This window comes from Argiope bruennichi, chromosome 7 (genome assembly GCF_947563725.1).
Source record: "Argiope bruennichi chromosome 7, qqArgBrue1.1, whole genome shotgun sequence".
In the NCBI taxonomy this organism is placed as follows: Eukaryota; Metazoa; Arthropoda; class Arachnida; order Araneae; family Araneidae; genus Argiope; species Argiope bruennichi.
In genome coordinates this window covers 11292898-11313527 of record NC_079157.1, presented here as the reverse complement: position 1 = coordinate 11313527, position 20630 = coordinate 11292898, and the positions used below count along the sequence as shown (strand labels likewise).

Genomic DNA, 20630 nt, shown 5'->3' with positions numbered 1-20630 from the left:
GAGTATGGGGAAAAAAAGGGTTATGTATTATTTGTCTGCAATTTAAATTGCAAGGGCACAGCGAGGTCTGCGTTTGTTGCAGGTGTCGTTTATATCATATGTCGGTAGGTTACTTAGGGTGGAGTTATCAATATTTATGATGTTTCCATAGAAGTTTGGGGCTTGTTTGAGGATGATTTGTTTGATTGGGGGGATGTTCAGAGCTTTAATGATTTCTGCATTTCTGATGAACCATCTGGCCCTGACTATCATCCTTAATGTTTTGTTTTCCAGTGCGACTATTTTTTGTAGGTTAGTTTTAGCCGTAGCAGCCCAGATCGGACATGCAGAAGTAAGGATTGGCCTTAGGTATGCTAGGTAAATGAGGACTTTATTGTTTATTGAGAGACCTGAATTTCTGCAAATTAGCGGGTATTGGTTTCTGAAAGCCAAATTAAATTTTTCTCTTGTTTTATTTATGTGCGTTTTGTAATTTAAGTTTTTATCTAGTGTTATTCCCAGGTATTTGACCTCGTTTTGCCAGCTGATTTCAGTGTTGTATATTTGGATTTTGGGCCAGTTATTATTTTTCTTGAAGAATAAGATTGCCTCTGTTTTGTCCACGTTGAGTTTTATTTTCCAGCGGGTTAGCCAATTTTCGAGATTATTAATGTAATTTTGTAGAGGGATGATTGCTTGCTGAGGGTTTTTGCCTTGGGAGAGAATTGCAGTATCGTCTGCATAGAGACTTATCATGATGTCTTTTTGTTGGGGTATGTCATTCAGAGAGTAGGAATATGACAGGTGCCAGAATTCCGCCTTGGGGTACCCCGGCTCTGAGTTTTCTTTTTGTTGAGTTCGTCTGGTTAACTTGCACTGTGAAATATCGGTCCGTGAGATAAGATTTAATTATGTCAACTATTGTTTTGGGGAAATTGTAAGCAATTAATTTATGTATTAGGCCTGGGATCCAAACTTTATCGAATGCTTTTGCTATGTCCAAGAATATGGCTGCTGTTGGTTTTTTGTTTTTCCTACCTTCATGAAGGAATTCTATCATGCGGAGTAATTGATGAGTGGTGGAGAGCTTCTCTGTGAAGCCAAATTGCTGTGGGATTGAGATGCCAAGTTCTTTACTGTGTGTTAGGTATCTTGTGAGGATTATTTTTTCAGTTAGTTTGCTGAGGGTTATACACACATATACACAATTTGTCAAATCCAATTTCTTAAAGTCTAAATTTTCTAGCACAGAGTGAATTTATAAAAACCATTCCCACCCAGATTGATGCAAACCATATAATGCTTTATTTAAATGACATACGTGGTCGTGGTCAGGTTTATTAGGGTCAACAAATCCTTGTGGTTGTGTCATAAAAATGCCTTCCTCTGTATTGTGGCATATAAATATGCACATTTAAAATCAAGTTGACAATGTCACCATTTTTGTTTACATACCAACACAGAAAAACACATCCTAATAATTGAAAAATTTACCACAGGACTGAAAACCTCATCATAGTGAATACCTTGAATTTGTCTAAAACCCTGAGCCACTAGTCTTGCTTTATATCGCACTATAACACCCTTTTCATTAAGTTTTATGGTATAAACCCATCGACAACCAATAACTTTGCCATTTGCAGGATTTGGAACGAGATCCCAAACTTTACGTTCTTTTAAAACACTAATTTCCTCTTCCATAGCTTTATACTATTGATCAGCCTGGGGGAGGGGTTCTCAAAGCTGTGTTAAAATTAACTGGGATTTGAACCTCTAGTCAATCTGATACGTTGGCCTTTTCCATATGTACAATTCCTGAATATTTATTTTTTTCCAGAAAAGTTAAATAATGATTTTTTATACTTTAAATTATGTGCCTTACAGTATTCCTCAACATCTTTATGACAATGTAGGCGTGCTTTCGAACCTTGAACGTAATAATAAATGTCAGTTCTAGACTTATCTTTACGTGGAACAGCTCGTCTTTCCGAAATAACCTTATCGGAAGTTTGATTGTTATTCGATGATCCCTCCCGTTCAGAGATATCTGGTTTTGGAGTACTAGGGATAACCGGTTGTTCCGATTCTTCCTCAGATTTGGTACTAGACTCAGAACTAGACTCTATTGATTTTTTGCGAGGGTCCAGCTTAGCTCCACTGCTTTTTGGTTCTTGCACCCTATCATCATCAAAGGATACATTAATAGTTTCTATTATTTTTCTCTCATTAGGTAACCATATGCGATATCCCCGGGTTCTTAATGCATAACCCAACATTATCCCTTTCTTAGCTCTCATATCGAACTTTTTCCTTAGTTGTTTAGGTACACCTAAATAAGCTGTGCATCCAAAAGTCTTTAGATGTTTTATGACCACCATAAAGATCAAAAGGAGTTAAAATCTGGCTACCATGACATACACGGTTCCAAACATATGAATGACATAACAATGTTTCAGCCCAAAAGCCCTTAGTCAAACCACTAGTATTAAGCAGAACTTTTATTCCATCTACAGCAGTGTAGTTGTAACGTTCGGCTACTCCATTTTGTTGGGGCGAATATGCGTTTGTTCTTTCAGCCTTAATACCCAAATCATCTAAATAGGATTCAAATTCTGCATGGCAAAACTCAAGACCATTATCGGTTCTTACATTTATGACTTTTGAATTTAGAAACCTCTCGGCCCTTTTCTGATAGTTCGAGAAATGCTTAAATACTTCAGTTTTCTCCTTAATTGGGTAGACAGTTACTTTTCTAGAAAAGTCGTCAATGATGCTCAAAAAATATTGGTACCCACCAATAGCAACATCAGGAAAGGGACTGTGAGGGCGCTGCGGATGATTAGAACCGGAAAACGAACTGAAGGGAAGAGGGTGGAGAAGAAGGACGGCGGGAGAGACGGTGCCGAGAGAGGAGAGAGATGGATGTTCGGAGTTCTATGATGTTCTCATGCTAAATTTTGTAATAGTGTTCATATATGTTATGTTTCGTCCTACGTCAATTAAATGTTGTCAAAAAATTTAAATATGGTGTCATGCCAATTATTTTCGTTTACATTTATTTACTAAAAGGGCAGTCTTTGCCTTATTAATTTTTCTGATGAGAAATAAGAATTAAAAAAGCTCGGCAGCGCCGACAGGGACCACATAAATCCATATGTAATAACTCAAGAGGTTTGATAGATCTAATTTTACCAATAGGTTTGAAAGATTTATGACGAGAATTAGCAATCTTACAGGGTTCACAATTTAAATCCATGTCCTTTAATTCGGGCATTCCAATTACACTTTTGTTCTTACTAGTTCGTATAATGCCGTTTTTGTTAATATGACACATTCTATTATGCCAAACAATTAAATTATTTGCATTGAAAGTGGAATAGTTTTGGACTTCTGATTTAAACTTATGTACATCTTTATAATGGGAATTTGCCTTTCCATTTTTATGGTCTGGATACACTTCAATTTGGAGATTTACACAAAATAGACCATTAACCTTTTTGGCTACAAATTGTTTATGACAATCTTTCACATATATAGTAATCTGGCCATTTTTACAAGTAAAAGTCGATCCAGCTTTATCAATGAGGGATTCAGAAATTAGATTTCATCTTAATTTCGGAAAATGCATTTACATTCAAAAGATTTACAATTTCCAACTCACCCTTATTCCGGAAAATCATCTTTACAGTTCCAATTCCTTCTATATCACACTGTACACCTCCAATGGCTACGGACATGGTTGTTCCTTTCACTGGTCGATAGTTCTGGAGAAGACTTCGGTTTCCGCAGAAGTGTGATATAGCAGCCATGTCGAAAATCCAGGACGTGTCTTCATCTCCTTGACTTAAATTGGATTCCGCTATGAAGCTGCTTCTAAGAATATTTGATTTTCTTCCTTTTTTCCTCGTCTGCAGGAAATTTCTTTTGTAGGTAGAATTTTGCTTGCTTGTTGTAGACTTCAAAATGTTTATGCTTGTATCAGACTGGAAAACGCAGGATTCATGGTCTCTCATGGCTTGCTTCAGTCTCGATTCTTCTGCAAGAAGCTCTTGGAGAATCTTGTCGAACTTGAATTCCGTGTCATTCCATCTATAGATGTTTTGAACGATACTGTTGAATTCAGGCGGCAGGAAACGGATCAGCTGAAAAGCTTGATACCAATCACTTATTGGTTTACCAGCATCTTTTAGTTGGTCAACTGTTCTTCTAATACGTGCTGCGTAAATCCCAATTTCTTCCTGCGGGTTGATTCGACAGGAAAAGAAAACGTCGGTAAGTCCTATTATTCGATCACGCGAGTCGGGATGAAAATGATCTTCGATGCGTTTCCAGGCTACCACAGGATCTTCTATATCGGCAAATATACACCTGCAGTTCTTTGATATGTTCAGGTATATAGCACTATACTATATGCTTTATCCTTTCTACAGTAGAAGTCTTTTAATTCCTTACATTTTGTTTCATCGGGTTTAATTTCAGATCCAATGACGATCCTCCAACAGTTCCTTTCCATCAATAACACCTTGATATCATCTCGCCATGATGAGTAGTTGTTAGCATCGAGTGGTTCTATAGTTGACTCCATCTTTTATAAAGGAATTCCGGCCCGCCGTCAGAATAGTCAGTTCTTAGTTTTCTCTCTAAATTCCTTTAATTATATTCGTCACCATAAGCCTCTTGGTTAGTGACTGGGCCGATTACCTTGTTACAATGCTATTTTATAAATACGGCTGGGAATTCAGACGTTTGATATTAGAGTATTGCAGCGAAATGATGACAAACAAAAAGTCTAAAAAAGATTGATTCCGACAAAAGGAAAGGTTTAATTTAAATACAATTTATTACGAGGAAATAGAATTGAACACGTGATGAGCTATTTACAGATATGACGGGGAAAACTTATAAATACATAAATAATCATTACAGGACCTGAGACCAATACCAAACCAAAACATATTACAAACATAACGACACGTATTTATCTTATTTTAAATTCTAATTCTAAAATTTGTATTGTCGAAACCGCACATGTAGAATTGTTAGTGTTATCCAATAAAAATAAAAGGATCAATGGCGAACCGCACCCCGGTCTCCCGCGCGACAGGAGGGAATACTGACCACTATACTACCGAGGACACTTACGCTTGCCGAAACCCGGGATCAAACCAGGAACGTTTAGATCTCCAGTCTAAGGCTCTCCCAACTGAGCTATTTCGGAAAGCCTTGCAGACAAAGTCTTCATTCTAAAATTTGTATATTAGCTACAGTTGCCAGGTTAAATAAATGTCAGATACGATACCGATTAAATAGTTAAATGTTTAATGTCACTTGAAGTGATTTATTCATACTAATGACGAGCAATAGCAATTTCAAAATGCATTGCTTTATTTTCAATAAAGAACGGGAGGCAAAATAATTTGGAATTTATAACCTTAATGCCGAAATTTCCTAAAAGGTAGTGTAGTGGTCAGTATCCCCGCCTGTTACGCGGGAGATCGCGGTTCGATTCCCAGCCGGGGAGTGTGCGATATAGCATTAATACTTTTATTTTCATTGGATAACACAAAAAATTCTACAAGTGCGGTTTCGATTAACTTTAGAAATCTTGACAAACCAAATTCGCGGAGTAACACAATTCTTCCTTAGATGTATCATCTTCCTTTATTTTATGAACAAATAACACCTTGTAGATTCTTTTCAGTTTCATTTTGGTAAAGTTGCTTTCCGATGTCTACAAGATGTGCCGAATTAGCTCAGTTGGGAGAGAGTTAGACTGAAGATCTAAAGGTCCCTGGTTGGATCCAGGGTTTCGGAGAGCATAAGTGTCCTCGGTCGTATTGTGTTCAGTATCCCCGCCTGTCACGCTGGAGACGGGGGTTCGTTTCCAAGCCGGGGGGAGTGCGATATAGCATTAATACTTTTATTTTCATTAGTATACACTAATAATTCTACTTGTGCGCTTTCGATTGACTTTAGAAATCTTGACAAACCACATTCGCTGAGTAACACAATTTTTCCTTAAATGTATCTTCTCTCGTCATTTTATGAACAAATAACATATTGCTGATTCTTTCCAATTTCATTCTGGTAGAGTTGCTTTCCGATGTCTCCAAGGCGTGCTGAAATAGCTCAGTTGGGAGAGCGTTGGACTGAAGATCTAAAGGTCCCTTGTTAGATAACGTGTTTCGGAAAGCGTAAGTGTCCTCGGTAGTATAGTGGTCAGGATTCCCGCCTGTCACGCGGGAGAACGCGGTTCAATTCCCCTCCGGGGAGTGTGCGATATAGTATTGATCTTTTTATTTTTATTGGATAACACTAATAATTGTACATGTGCGCTTTCGATTGACTTTAGAAATCTTGAGAAACCAGATTCGTAGAGTAACACAATTCTTCCTTAGATGTATCTTCTCTCGTCATTTTATGAACAAATAACATAATGCCGATTTTTCCAATTTCATTTTGGTAAAGTTGCTTTCCGATGTCTCCAAGGCGTGCCGAAATAGCTCACTTGGGAGAGCGTTAGACTGAAGATCTAAAGGTCGCTGGTTCGATCCCGCTTTCGGCATGCGTAAGTGTCCTCGGTAGTATAGTGGTCAAGATCCCCGCATGTCACGCGGTAGACCGTGTTTCGATTCAACCACGGGGAGTGTGGGATATAGCATTAATCCTTTCTTGTGTTATTGGATAACATTAATAATGTGACATGTGCGCTTGCGATTGACTTTTGAAATCTTGACAAACCCCATTCGCTGAGTAACACAATTCTTCCTTAGATGTATCTTCTCTCGTCCTTTTATGAACAAATAACATTTTGCTGATTCTTTCCAATTTCATTCTGGTAAAGCTGCTTTACGATGTCACCTAGGCGTGCGGAAATAGCTCAGCTTCGAGAGCGTTAGACTGAAAATCTAAAGGTCCCTGCTTCGATCATGGTTTTCGGCAACCGTAAGTGTCCTCGTTAGTATAGTGCTCAGTATCCCCGCTTGACACGCGGGAGAAAGGGGTTCGATTCCCCCCCCCCCGGGGAGTGTGGGATATAGCGTTAATCCTTTCTTTTGTTATTGGATAACATTAATAATTTTACATGTACGCTTTCGATTGACTTTAGAAATCTTGACAAACCACGTTCGCTGAGTAACACAATTCTTCCTTAGAAGTATCTTCTCTCGTCATTTTATGAACAAATAATATAATGCCGATTCTAAGCAATTTCATTTTGGTAAAGTTGCTTTCCGATGTCTCCAAGGCGCGCCGAAATAGCTCTGTTGGGAAAGCGTCAGACTGAAGATCTAAATGTCCCTGGTTCGATCCAGGGTTTCGGCAAGCAAAAGTGTCCTCAATAGTATATTGGTCAGGATCCCCGCCTATCACGCGGGAGATCGTGGTTCGATACACCGCCGGGGAGTGTGCGATATAGCATTAATCCTTTTGTTTTTATTCGATAACACTAATAAGTGTACATGTACGCTTTCAATTGACTTTAGAAATCTTGACAAACCTCATTCGCTGAGTAACACAATTCTTCCGTAGATGTATCTTCTCTTGTCATTTTATGAACAAATAGCATAATGCCGATTCTTTCCAATTTCATTTTGGTAAAGTTGCTTTCCGATGTCTCCAAGGCGCGCCGAAATAGCTCTGTTAGGAGAGCGTTAGACTGAAGATCTAAACGACCCTGGTTCGATCCAGGGTTTTGGCAAGCAAAAGTGTCTAATAGTATAGTGGTCAGGATCCCCACCTGTCACGCGGGAGATCGTGTTTCGATACACCGCCGGGGAGAGTGCGATATAGCATTAATCCTTTTGTTTTTATTCGATAACACTAATAAGTGTACATGTACGCTTTCGATTGCCTTTAGAAATCTTGACAAACCTCATTCGCTGAGTAACACAATTCTTCTTTAGATGTATTTTCTCTTGTCATTTTATGAACAAATATCTCACAGTAAATTCTATTCAGTCTTATTTTGGTAGAGTTGCCTTCCGATGCGTCCATGCCGTGCTGAAAGAGCTCAGTTGGGAGAGTATTAGACTGAAGATCTAAAGGTCCCTGGTACGTTTCCGGGTTTCGGCAAGCGTACGTGTACTCGGTAGTATAGTATTCAGTATCCCCGCCTGTCACGCGGGAAACCGGGTTTCGATTCCCTCCCGGAGAGTGTGTAATTTATTATTAATTCTTTTTTTTTTTTTTGTGGATAACAGAAATAAATCTATATGTGCGGTTTCAATTAAATTTAGAAATCTTGAACAACCATTTTCGCTAATTAACAAAATTCCTCTTTAGATTTATCTTCTCTCGTCATTTTATATACAAATAACGCCTTGTAGATTCTTTTCAGTTTCAGTTTCGTTAAGTTGTCTTCCGAAGTATCTAAGGCTTGCCGAAATACCTCAGGTTTGAGAGCATTAGACTGAAGATCTAAAGGTGCCTTGTTCGATCGTGGCTTTCGGCAAGCGTATGTGCCCTTGGTATTATAGTGGTCAGTATCCCAGCCTATCACACGGGTGACCGGGGTTCGAATCTCCGCCGGGGAGTTTGCGATTTATTATTAATCTATTTTTTTATGATATAAAACAGTAACATTTCTGCTTATGCCTTTTCGACAGTTTAGAAATCTCGGCAAACCATATTCGATAAGAAACACAATTCTTCTTTAGAGGTCTCTTATCATATTATGAACAAATAACACCTTGTAAATTCTTGAAAGTTTCATTTTGGTAAAGTTGCCTTCCGATGCCTTCGAGGCGTGCCAAAATAGCTCATTTGGGAGAGTGTAAGATTGAAGATCTAAAGTACCCTGGTTCGATCCCGGGTTTCGGCAACCGTAAGTGTCCTCGGTAGTATAGCTGCTAATATCCCCGCCTGTCACGCGGGAGACCGGGGTTCGATTCTCCGCCGGGAAGTGAGCGATCTTCCATTTATCCTTTTATTTTTATTTGATAACACTAATAATTCTACATGTGCGCTTTCGATTGACTTTAAAAATCTTGACAAGCCACATTCGCTGAGTAACACAATTCTTCCTTAGATGTATGTTCTCTCGTCATATTTTGAACAAATGATATCTTGCAGATTCTTTCCAATTTCATTTTGGTAAAGCTGCTTTTCGATGTCCCCAAGGCGTGCCGAAATAGTTCAGTTGGGAGAGCGTTAGACTGAAGATCTAAAGGTCCCTGGTTTGATTCCGGGTTCGGCAACCGTAAGTGTCCTCGGTAGTGTTACAATGATTTTGTATAAAACGGCTGGGAATTTAGCCGCTTGATATTAGAGTATTGCAGTGAAATGATGACAAATAAAAAGTCTCCAAAGATTGAGTCCGACAACAGGAAAGGTTTAATTTAAATACAATTTATTACGAGGAAATGGAATTGAATACATGATGAACTATTTACAGATATGACGGGGAAAACTTATAAATGCATAAACGGTCATTACAGGACCTGAGACCAATACCGAACCAAAACATCTCACATTGTTGAGAGGGATTACGGCTCATTGGGGCCGCAGGCCCCACCATCCGTAAATCTAAAAATGGCTAACTTTGGAGTGATATGAAACTGACCTTAGTAATTACAGTGCATCATACATAGTTTATTTTAATTTGGAAGTATTGTTTTCTTGAGTATGGGGAAAAAAAGGGTTATGTATTATTTGTCTGCAATTTAAATTGCAAGGGCACAGCGAGGTCTGCGTTTGTTGCAGGTGTCGTTTATATCATATGTCGGTAGGTTACTTAGGGTGGAGTTATCAATATTTATGATGTTTCCATAGAAGTTTGGGGCTTGTTTGAGGATGATTTGTTTGATTGGGGGGATGTTCAGAGCTTTAATGATTTCTGCATTTCTGATGAACCATCTGGCCCTGACTATCATCCTTAATGTTTTGTTTTCCAGTGCGACTATTTTTTGTAGGTTAGTTTTAGCCGTAGCAGCCCAGATCGGACATGCAGAAGTAAGGATTGGCCTTAGGTATGCTAGGTAAATGAGGACTTTATTGTTTATTGAGAGACCTGAATTTCTGCAAATTAGCGGGTATTGGTTTCTGAAAGCCAAATTAAATTTTTCTCTTGTTTTATTTATGTGCGTTTTGTAATTTAAGTTTTTATCTAGTGTTATTCCCAGGTATTTGACCTCGTTTTGCCAGCTGATTTCAGTGTTGTATATTTGGATTTTGGGCCAGTTATTATTTTTCTTGAAGAATAAGATTGCCTCTGTTTTGTCCACGTTGAGTTTTATTTTCCAGCGGGTTAGCCAATTTTCGAGATTATTAATGTAATTTTGTAGAGGGATGATTGCTTGCTGAGGGTTTTTGCCTTGGGAGAGAATTGCAGTATCGTCTGCATAGAGACTTATCATGATGTCTTTTTGTTGGGGTATGTCATTCAGAGAGTAGGAATATGACAGGTGCCAGAATTCCGCCTTGGGGTACCCCGGCTCTGAGTTTTCTTTTTGTTGAGTTCGTCTGGTTAACTTGCACTGTGAAATATCGGTCCGTGAGATAAGATTTAATTATGTCAACTATTGTTTTGGGGAAATTGTAAGCAATTAATTTATGTATTAGGCCTGGGATCCAAACTTTATCGAATGCTTTTGCTATGTCCAAGAATATGGCTGCTGTTGGTTTTTTGTTTTTCCTACCTTCATGAAGGAATTCTATCATGCGGAGTAATTGATGAGTGGTGGAGAGCTTCTCTGTGAAGCCAAATTGCTGTGGGATTGAGATGCCAAGTTCTTTACTGTGTGTTAGGTATCTTGTGAGGATTATTTTTTCAGTTAGTTTGCTGAGGGTTATACACACATATACACAATTTGTCAAATCCAATTTCTTAAAGTCTAAATTTTCTAGCACAGAGTGAATTTATAAAAACCATTCCCTCCCAGATTGATGCAAACCATATAATGCTTTATTTAAATGACATACGTGGTCGTGGTCAGGTTTATTAGGGTCAACAAATCCTTGTGGTTGTGTCATAAAAATGCCTTCCTCTGTATTGTGGCATATAAATATGCACATTTAAAATCAAGTTGACAATGTCACCATTTTTGTTTACATACCAACACAGAAAAACACATCCTAATAATTGAAAAATTTACCACAGGACTGAAAACCTCATCATAGTGAATACCTTGAATTTGTCTAAAACCCTGAGCCACTAGTCTTGCTTTATATCGCACTATAACACCCTTTTCATTAAGTTTTATGGTATAAACCCATCGACAACCAATAACTTTGCCATTTGCAGGATTTGGAACGAGATCCCAAACTTTACGTTCTTTTAAAACACTAATTTCCTCTTCCATAGCTTTATACTATTGATCAGCCTGGGGGAGGGGTTCTCAAAGCTGTGTTAAAATTAACTGGGATTTGAACCTCTAGTCAATCTGATACGTTGGCCTTTTCCATATGTACAATTCCTGAATATTTATTTTTTTCCAGAAAAGTTAAATAATGATTTTTTATACTTTAAATTATGTGCCTTACAGTATTCCTCAACATCTTTATGACAATGTAGGCGTGCTTTCGAACCTTGAACGTAATAATAAATGTCAGTTCTAGACTTATCTTTACGTGGAACAGCTCGTCTTTCCGAAATAACCTTATCGGAAGTTTGATTGTTATTCGATGATCCCTCCCGTTCAGAGATATCTGGTTTTGGAGTACTAGGGATAACCGGTTGTTCCGATTCTTCCTCAGATTTGGTACTAGACTCAGAACTAGACTCTATTGATTTTTTGCGAGGGTCCAGCTTAGCTCCACTGCTTTTTGGTTCTTGCACCCTATCATCATCAAAGGATACATTAATAGTTTCTATTATTTTTCTCTCATTAGGTAACCATATGCGATATCCCCGGGTTCTTAATGCATAACCCAACATTATCCCTTTCTTAGCTCTCATATCGAACTTTTTCCTTAGTTGTTTAGGTACACCTAAATAAGCTGTGCATCCAAAAGTCTTTAGATGTTTTACGACCACCATAAAGATCAAAAGGAGTTAAAATCTGGCTACCATGACATACACGGTTCCAAACATATGAATGACATAACAATGCTTCAGCCCAAAAGCCCTTAGTCAAACCACTAGTATTAAGCAGAACTTTTATTCCATCTACAGCAGTGTAGTTGTAACGTTCGGCTACTCCATTTTGTTGGGGCGAATATGCGTTTGTTCTTTCAGCCTTAATACCCAAATCATCTAAATAGGATTCAAATTCTGCATGGCAAAACTCAAGACCATTATCGGTTCTTACATTTATGACTTTTGAATTTAGAAACCTCTCGGCCCTTTTCTGATAGTTCGAGAAATGCTTAAATACTTCAGTTTTCTCCTTAATTGGGTAGACAGTTACTTTTCTAGAAAAGTCGTCAATGATGCTCAAAAAATATTGGTACCCACCAATAGCAACATCAGGAAAGGGACTGTGAGGGCGCTGCGGATGATTAGAACCGGAAAACGAACTGAAGGGAAGAGGGTGGAGAAGAAGGACGGCGGGAGAGACGGTGCCGAGAGAGGAGAGAGATGGATGTTCGGAGTTCTATGATGTTCTCATGCTAAATTTTGTAATAGTGTTCATATATGTTATGTTTCGTCCTACGTCAATTAAATGTTGTCAAAAAATTTAAATATGGTGTCATGCCAATTATTTTCGTTTACATTTATTTACTAAAAGGGCAGTCTTTGCCTTATTAATTTTTCTGATGAGAAATAAGAATTAAAAAAGCTCGGCAGCGCCGACAGGGACCACATAAATCCATATGTAATAACTCAAGAGGTTTGATAGATCTAATTTTACCAATAGGTTTGAAAGATTTATGACGAGAATTAGCAATCTTACAGGGTTCACAATTTAAATCCATGTCCTTTAATTCGGGCATTCCAATTACACTTTTGTTCTTACTAGTTCGTATAATGCCGTTTTTGTTAATATGACACATTCTATTATGCCAAACAATTAAATTATTTGCATTGAAAGTGGAATAGTTTTGGACTTCTGATTTAAACTTATGTACATCTTTATAATGGGAATTTGCCTTTCCATTTTTATGGTCTGGATACACTTCAATTTGGAGATTTACACAAAATAGACCATTAACCTTTTTGGCTACAAATTGTTTATGACAATCTTTCACATATATAGTAATCTGGCCATTTTTACAAGTAAAAGTCGATCCAGCTTTATCAATGAGGGATTCAGAAATTAGATTTCATCTTAATTTCGGAAAATGCATTTACATTCAAAAGATTTACAATTTCCAACTCACCCTTATTCCGGAAAATCATCTTTACAGTTCCAATTCCTTCTATATCACACTGTACACCTCCAATGGCTACGGACATGGTTGTTCCTTTCACTGGTCGATAGTTCTGGAGAAGACTTCGGTTTCCGCAGAAGTGTGATATAGCAGCCATGTCGAAAATCCAGGACGTGTCTTCATCTCCTTGACTTAAATTGGATTCCGCTATGAAGCTGCTTCTAAGAATATTTGATTTTCTTCCTTTTTTCCTCGTCTGCAGGAAATTTCTTTTGTAGGTAGAATTTTGCTTGCTTGTTGTAGACTTCAAAATGTTTATGCTTGTATCAGACTGGAAAACGCAGGATTCATGGTCTCTCATGGCTTGCTTCAGTCTCGATTCTTCTGCAAGAAGCTCTTGGAGAATCTTGTCGAACTTGAATTCCGTGTCATTCCATCTATAGATGTTTTGAACGATACTGTTGAATTCAGGCGGCAGGAAACGGATCAGCTGAAAAGCTTGATACCAATCACTTATTGGTTTACCAGCATCTTTTAGTTGGTCAACTGTTCTTCTAATACGTGCTGCGTAAATCCCAATTTCTTCCTGCGGGTTGATTCGACAGGAAAAGAAAACGTCGGTAAGTCCTATTATTCGATCACGCGAGTCGGGATGAAAATGATCTTCGATGCGTTTCCAGGCTACCACAGGATCTTCTATATCGGCAAATATACACCTGCAGTTCTTTGATATGTTCAGGTATATAGCACTATACTATATGCTTTATCCTTTCTACAGTAGAAGTCTTTTAATTCCTTACATTTTGTTTCATCGGGTTTAATTTCAGATCCAATGACGATCCTCCAACAGTTCCTTTCCATCAATAACACCTTGATATCATCTCGCCATGATGAGTAGTTGTTAGCATCGAGTGGTTCTATAGTTGACTCCATCTTTTATAAAGGAATTCCGGCCCGCCGTCAGAATAGTCAGTTCTTAGTTTTCTCTCTAAATTCCTTTAATTATATTCGTCACCATAAGCCTCTTGGTTAGTGACTGGGCCGATTACCTTGTTACAATGCTATTTTATAAATACGGCTGGGAATTCAGACGTTTGATATTAGAGTATTGCAGCGAAATGATGACAAACAAAAAGTCTAAAAAAGATTGATTCCGACAAAAGGAAAGGTTTAATTTAAATACAATTTATTACGAGGAAATAGAATTGAACACGTGATGAGCTATTTACAGATATGACGGGGAAAACTTATAAATACATAAATAATCATTACAGGACCTGAGACCAATACCAAACCAAAACATATTACAAACATAACGACACGTATTTATCTTATTTTAAATTCTAATTCTAAAATTTGTATTGTCGAAACCGCACATGTAGAATTGTTAGTGTTATCCAATAAAAATAAAAGGATCAATGGCGAACCGCACCCCGGTCTCCCGCGCGACAGGAGGGAATACTGACCACTATACTACCGAGGACACTTACGCTTGCCGAAACCCGGGATCAAACCAGGAACGTTTAGATCTCCAGTCTAAGGCTCTCCCAACTGAGCTATTTCGGAAAGCCTTGCAGACAAAGTCTTCATTCTAAAATTTGTATATTAGCTACAGTTGCCAGGTTAAATAAATGTCAGATACGATACCGATTAAATAGTTAAATGTTTAATGTCACTTGAAGTGATTTATTCATACTAATGAGGAGCAATAGCAATTTCAAAATGCATTGCTTTATTTTCAATAAAGAACGGGAGGCAAAATAATTTGGAATTTATAACCTTAATGCCGAAATTTCCTAAAAGGTAGTGTAGTGGTCAGTATCCCCGCCTGTTACGCGGGAGATCGCGGTTCGATTCCCAGCCGGGGAGTGTGCGATATAGCATTAATACTTTTATTTTCATTGGATAACACAAAAAATTCTACAAGTGCGGTTTCGATTAACTTTAGAAATCTTGACAAACCAAATTCGCGGAGTAACACAATTCTTCCTTAGATGTATCATCTTCCTTTATTTTATGAACAAATAACACCTTGTAGATTCTTTTCAGTTTCATTTTGGTAAAGTTGCTTTCCGATGTCTACAAGATGTGCCGAATTAGCTCAGTTGGGAGAGAGTTAGACTGAAGATCTAAAGGTCCCTGGTTGGATCCAGGGTTTCGGAGAGCATAAGTGTCCTCGGTCGTATTGTGTTCAGTATCCCCGCCTGTCACGCTGGAGACGGGGGTTCGTTTCCAAGCCGGGGAGAGTGCGATATAGCATTAATACTTTTATTTTCATTAGTATACACTAATAATTCTACTTGTGCGCTTTCGATTGACTTTAGAAATCTTGACAAACCACATTCGCTGAGTAACACAATTTTTCCTTAAATGTATCTTCTCTCGTCATTTTATGAACAAATAACATATTGCTGATTCTTTCCAATTTCATTCTGGTAGAGTTGCTTTCCGATGTCTCCAAGGCGTGCTGAAATAGCTCAGTTGGGAGAGCGTTGGACTGAAGATCTAAAGGTCCCTTGTTAGATAACGTGTTTCGGAAAGCGTAAGTGTCCTCGGTAGTATAGTGGTCAGGATTCCCGCCTGTCACGCGGGAGAACGCGGTTCAATTCCCCTCCGGGGAGTGTGCGATATAGTATTGATCTTTTTATTTTTATTGGATAACACTAATAATTGTACATGTGCGCTTTCGATTGACTTTAGAAATCTTGAGAAACCAGATTCGTAGAGTAACACAATTCTTCCTTAGATGTATCTTCTCTCGTCATTTTATGAACAAATAACATAATGCCGATTTTTTCCAATTTCATTTTGGTAAAGTTGCTTTCCGATGTCTCCAAGGCGTGCCGAAATAGCTCACTTGGGAGAGCGTTAGACTGAAGATCTAAAGGTCGCTGGTTCGATTTCGCTTTCGGCATGCGTAAGTGTCCTCGGTAGTATAGTGGTCAAGATCCCCGCATGTCACGCGGTAGACCGTGTTTCGATTCAACCACGGGGAGTGTGGGATATAGCATTAATCCTTTCTTGTGTTATTGGATAACATTAATAATGTGACATGTGCGCTTGCGATTGACTTTTGAAATCTTGACAAACCCCATTCGCTGAGTAACACAATTCTTCCTTAGATGTATCTTCTCTCGTCCTTTTATGAACAAATAACATTTTGCTGATTCTTTCCAATTTCATTCTGGTAAAGCTGCTTTACGATGTCACCTAGGCGTGCGGAAATAGCTCAGCTTCGAGAGCGTTAGACTGAAAATCTAAAGGTCCCTGCTTCGATCATGGTTTTCGGCAACCGTAAGTGTCCTCGTTAGTATAGTGCTCAGTATCCCCGCTTGACACGCGGGAGAAAGGGGTTCGATTCCCCCCCCCCCCGGGGAGTGTGGGATATAGCGTTAATCCTTTCTTTTGTTATTGGATAACATTAATAATTTTACATGTACGCTTTCGATTGACTTTAGAAATCTTGACAAACCACGTTCGCTGAGTAACACAATTCTTCCTTAGAAGTATCTTCTCTCGTCATTTTATGAACAAATAATATAATGCCGATTTTAAGCAATTTCATTTTGGTAAAGTTGCTTTCCGATGTCTCCAAGGCGCGCCGAAATAGCTCTGTTGGGAAAGCGTCAGACTGAAGATCTAAATGTCCCTGGTTCGATCCAGGGTTTCGGCAAGCAAAAGTGTCCTCAATAGTATATTGGTCAGGATCCCCGCCTATCACGCGGGAGATCGTGGTTCGATACACCGCCGGGGAGTGTGCGATATAGCATTAATCCTTTTGTTTTTATTCGATAACACTAATAAGTGTACATGTACGCTTTCAATTGACTTTAGAAATCTTGACAAACCTCATTCGCTGAGTAACACAATTCTTCCGTAGATGTATCTTCTCTTGTCATTTTATGAACAAATAGCATAATGCCGATTCTTTCCAATTTCATTTTGGTAAAGTTGCTTTCCGATGTCTCCAAGGCGCGCCGAAATAGCTCTGTTAGGAGAGCGTTAGACTGAAGATCTAAACGACCCTGGTTCAATCCAGGGTTTTGGCAAGCAAAAGTGTCTAATAGTATAGTGGTCAGGATCCCCACCTGTCACGCGGGAGATCGTGTTTCGATACACCGCCGGGGAGAGTGCGATATAGCATTAATCCTTTTGTTTTTATTCGATAACACTAATAAGTGTACATGTACGCTTTCGATTGCCTTTAGAAATCTTGACAAACCTCATTCGCTGAGTAACACAATTCTTCCGTAGATGTATCTTCTCTTGTCAGTTTATGAACAAATAGCATAATGCCGATTCTTTCCAATTTCAATTTGGTAAAGTTGCTATCCGATGTCTCCAAGGCGAGCCGAAATAGCTCTGTTGGGAGAGCGTTAGACTGAAGATCTAAAGGTCCCTGGTGCAATCCCGGGTTTTGGCAAGCAAAAGTGTCCTCAATAGCAAAATGGTCAGGATCCCCGCCTGTCACGCGGGAGATCGTGGTTCGATACACCGCCGGGGAGAGTGCGATGTAGCATTAATCCTTTTGTTTTTATTCTATAACACTAATAATTGTAGTTTTGCACTTTCGATTGACTTTAGAATTCTTTACAAACCACATTCGTTGAGTAACACAATTCTTCCTTAGATGTATCTTCTCTTGTCATTTTATGAACAAATGACATGATGCCGATTCTTTCCAATTTCATTTTGGTAAAGTTGCTTTCCGATGTCTCCAAGGCGCGTCGAAATAGCTCTGTTTAGAGAGCGTTAGACTGAAGATCTAAACGACCCTGGTTCGATCCAGGGTTTCGGCAAGCAAAAGTGTCCTCAATATTATAGTGGTCAGGATCCCCGCCTGTCACGCGGGAGATCGTGGTTCGATACACCGCCGGGGAGTGTGCGATATAGCATTAATCCTTTTGTTTTTATTCGATAACACTATTAATTGTACATGTACGCTTTCGATTGACTTTAGAAATCTTGACAAACCACATTCGTTGAGTAACACAATTCTTCCTTAGATGTATCTTCTCTTGTCATTTTATTAACAAATGACATGATGCCGATTCTTTCCAATTTCATTTATAAAAATGCTTTCCGATGTCTCCAAAGCGTGCCGAAATAGTTCAGTTGGGAGAGCGTTGGACTGTAGATCTAAAGGTCCCTTGTTAGATCACGTGTTTCGGCAAGCGTAAGTGTGCTCGGTAGTATAGTGGTTGGGATACCCGCCTGTCAGGCGGGAGAACGCGGTTCAATTCCAGACCGGGGAGTGTTAGATATAGTATTGATATTTTTATTTTTATTGGATAACACTAATAACTGTACATGTGCGCTTTCGATTGACTTTAGAAATCTTGAGAAACCAGATTCGCAGAGTAACACAATTCTTCATTAGATGTATCTTCTCTCGTCCTTTTATGAACAAATAACATCTTGCCGATTCTTTCCAATTTCATTCTGGTAAAGTTGCTTTCCGATGTCTCCAAGGCGCGTCGAAATAGCTCTGTTTAGAGAGCGTTAGACTGAAGATCTAAACGACCCTGGTTCGATCCATGTGTTCGGCAAGCAAAAGTGTCCTCAATAGTATTGTGGTCAGGATCCCCGCCTGTCACGCGGGAGATCGTGGTTCGATACACCGCCGGGGATTGTGCGATATAGCATTAATCCTTTTGTTTTTATTCGATAACTCTAATAATTGTACATGTACGCTTTCGATTGACTTTAGAAATCTTGACAAACCTCATTCGCTGAGTAACACAATTCTTCCTTAGATGTATCTTCTCTCGTCATTTTATGAACAAATAACATAATGCCGATTTTTTCCAATTTCATTTTTGATAAAGTTGCTTTCCGATGTCTCCAAGGCGTGCCGAAATAGCTCACTTGGGAGCGCGTTAGACTGAAGTTCTAAAGGTCGCTGGTTCGATCCCGCTTTCGGCATGCGTAAGTGTCCTCGGTAGTATAGTCCCCGCATGTCATGCGGTAGACCGTGTTTCGATTCAACCACGGGGAGTGTGGGATATAGCATTAATCCTTTCTTGTGTTGTTGGATAACATTAATAATGTGACATGTGCGCTTGCGATTGACTTTTGAAATCTTGACAAACCCCATTCGCTGAGTAACACAATTCTTCCTTAGATGTATCTTCTCTCGTCCTTTTATGAACAAATAACATTTTGCTGATTCTTTCCAATTTCATTCTGGTAAAGCTGCTTTACGATGTCACCTAGGCGTGCGGAAATAGCTCAGTTTCGAGAGCGTTAGACTGAAAATCTAAAGGTCCCTGCTTCGATCATGGTTTTCGGCAACCGTAAGTGTCCTCGTTAGTATAGTGCTCAGTATCCCCGCTTGACACGCGGGAGAAAGGGGTTCGATTCCCCCCCCCCGGGGAGTGTGGGATATAGCGTTAATCCTTTCTTTTGTTATTGGATAACATTAATAATTTTACATGTACGCTTTCGATTGACTTTAGAAATCTTGACAAACCACGTTCGCTGAGTAACACAATTCTTCCTTAGAAGTATCTTCTCTCGTCATTTTATGAACAAATAATATAATGCCGATTCTAACCAATTTCATTTTGGTAAAGTTGCTTTCCGATGTCTCCAAGGAGCGCCGAAATAACTCAGTTGGGAGAGCGTTAGACTGAAGATCTAAAGGTCCCTGGTTCGATCCCGGGTGTCGGCAAGCGGAACTGTCTTCGGTAGTATAGTGGTCAGTATCCCCGCCTGTCACGCGGGAGACCGGGGTTCGATTCCCCGCCGGGGAGTTTGCGATATAACATTAATCTTTTTAGTTTTATTGGATAACACTAATAATTCTACATGTGCTCTTTCGATTGACTTTAGAAATCTTGACAAACCACATTCGCTGAGTAACACAATTCTTCCTTAGATGTATCTTCTCTCGTAGTTTTATGAACAAATAACATCTTGCTGATTCTTTCCAGTTTCACTCTCATAAAGCTGCTTTCCGATTTCTCCTCGGCGTGCCGAAATAGCTCAGTTGGGAGAGCGTTAGACTGAAGATCTAAAGGTCCTTGGTTCGATCCCGGGTGTCGGCAAGCGGAACTGTCTTCGGTAGTATAGTGGTCAGTATCCCCGCCTGTCACGCGGGAGACCGGGGTTCGATTCCCCGCCGGGGAGTTTGCGATATAACATTAATCTTTTTATTTTTATTGGATAACACTAATAATTCTACACGTGCTCTTTCGATTGACTTTAGAAATCTTGACAAACCACATTCGCTGAGTAACACAATTCTTCCTTAGATGTATCTTCTCTCGTCCTTTTATGAACAAATAACATTTGCTGAACAAATAACATCTTGCTGATTCTTTCCAGTTTCATTCTGATAAAGCTGCTTTCCGATTTCTCCCGCGTATCCCCGCCTGTCACGCGGGAGACCGGGGTTC

The 20630-nt window shown here is 39.1% G+C and overlaps 2 non-coding genes across 2 annotated transcripts; both read right to left on the bottom strand.

Moving 5' to 3' along the window:
* Window positions 1–5124: 5124 nt before the first annotated feature.
* Window positions 5125–5197, bottom strand: Trnas-gga (transfer RNA serine (anticodon GGA)). Its single transcript has one exon. It is a non-coding gene; the product is annotated as a tRNA-Ser (tRNA).
* Window positions 5198–14723: 9526 nt separating this feature from the next.
* Window positions 14724–14796, bottom strand: Trnas-gga (transfer RNA serine (anticodon GGA)). The gene has a single exon. It is a non-coding gene; the product is annotated as a tRNA-Ser (tRNA).
* Between the last annotated feature and the right edge of the window lie 5834 nt (window positions 14797–20630).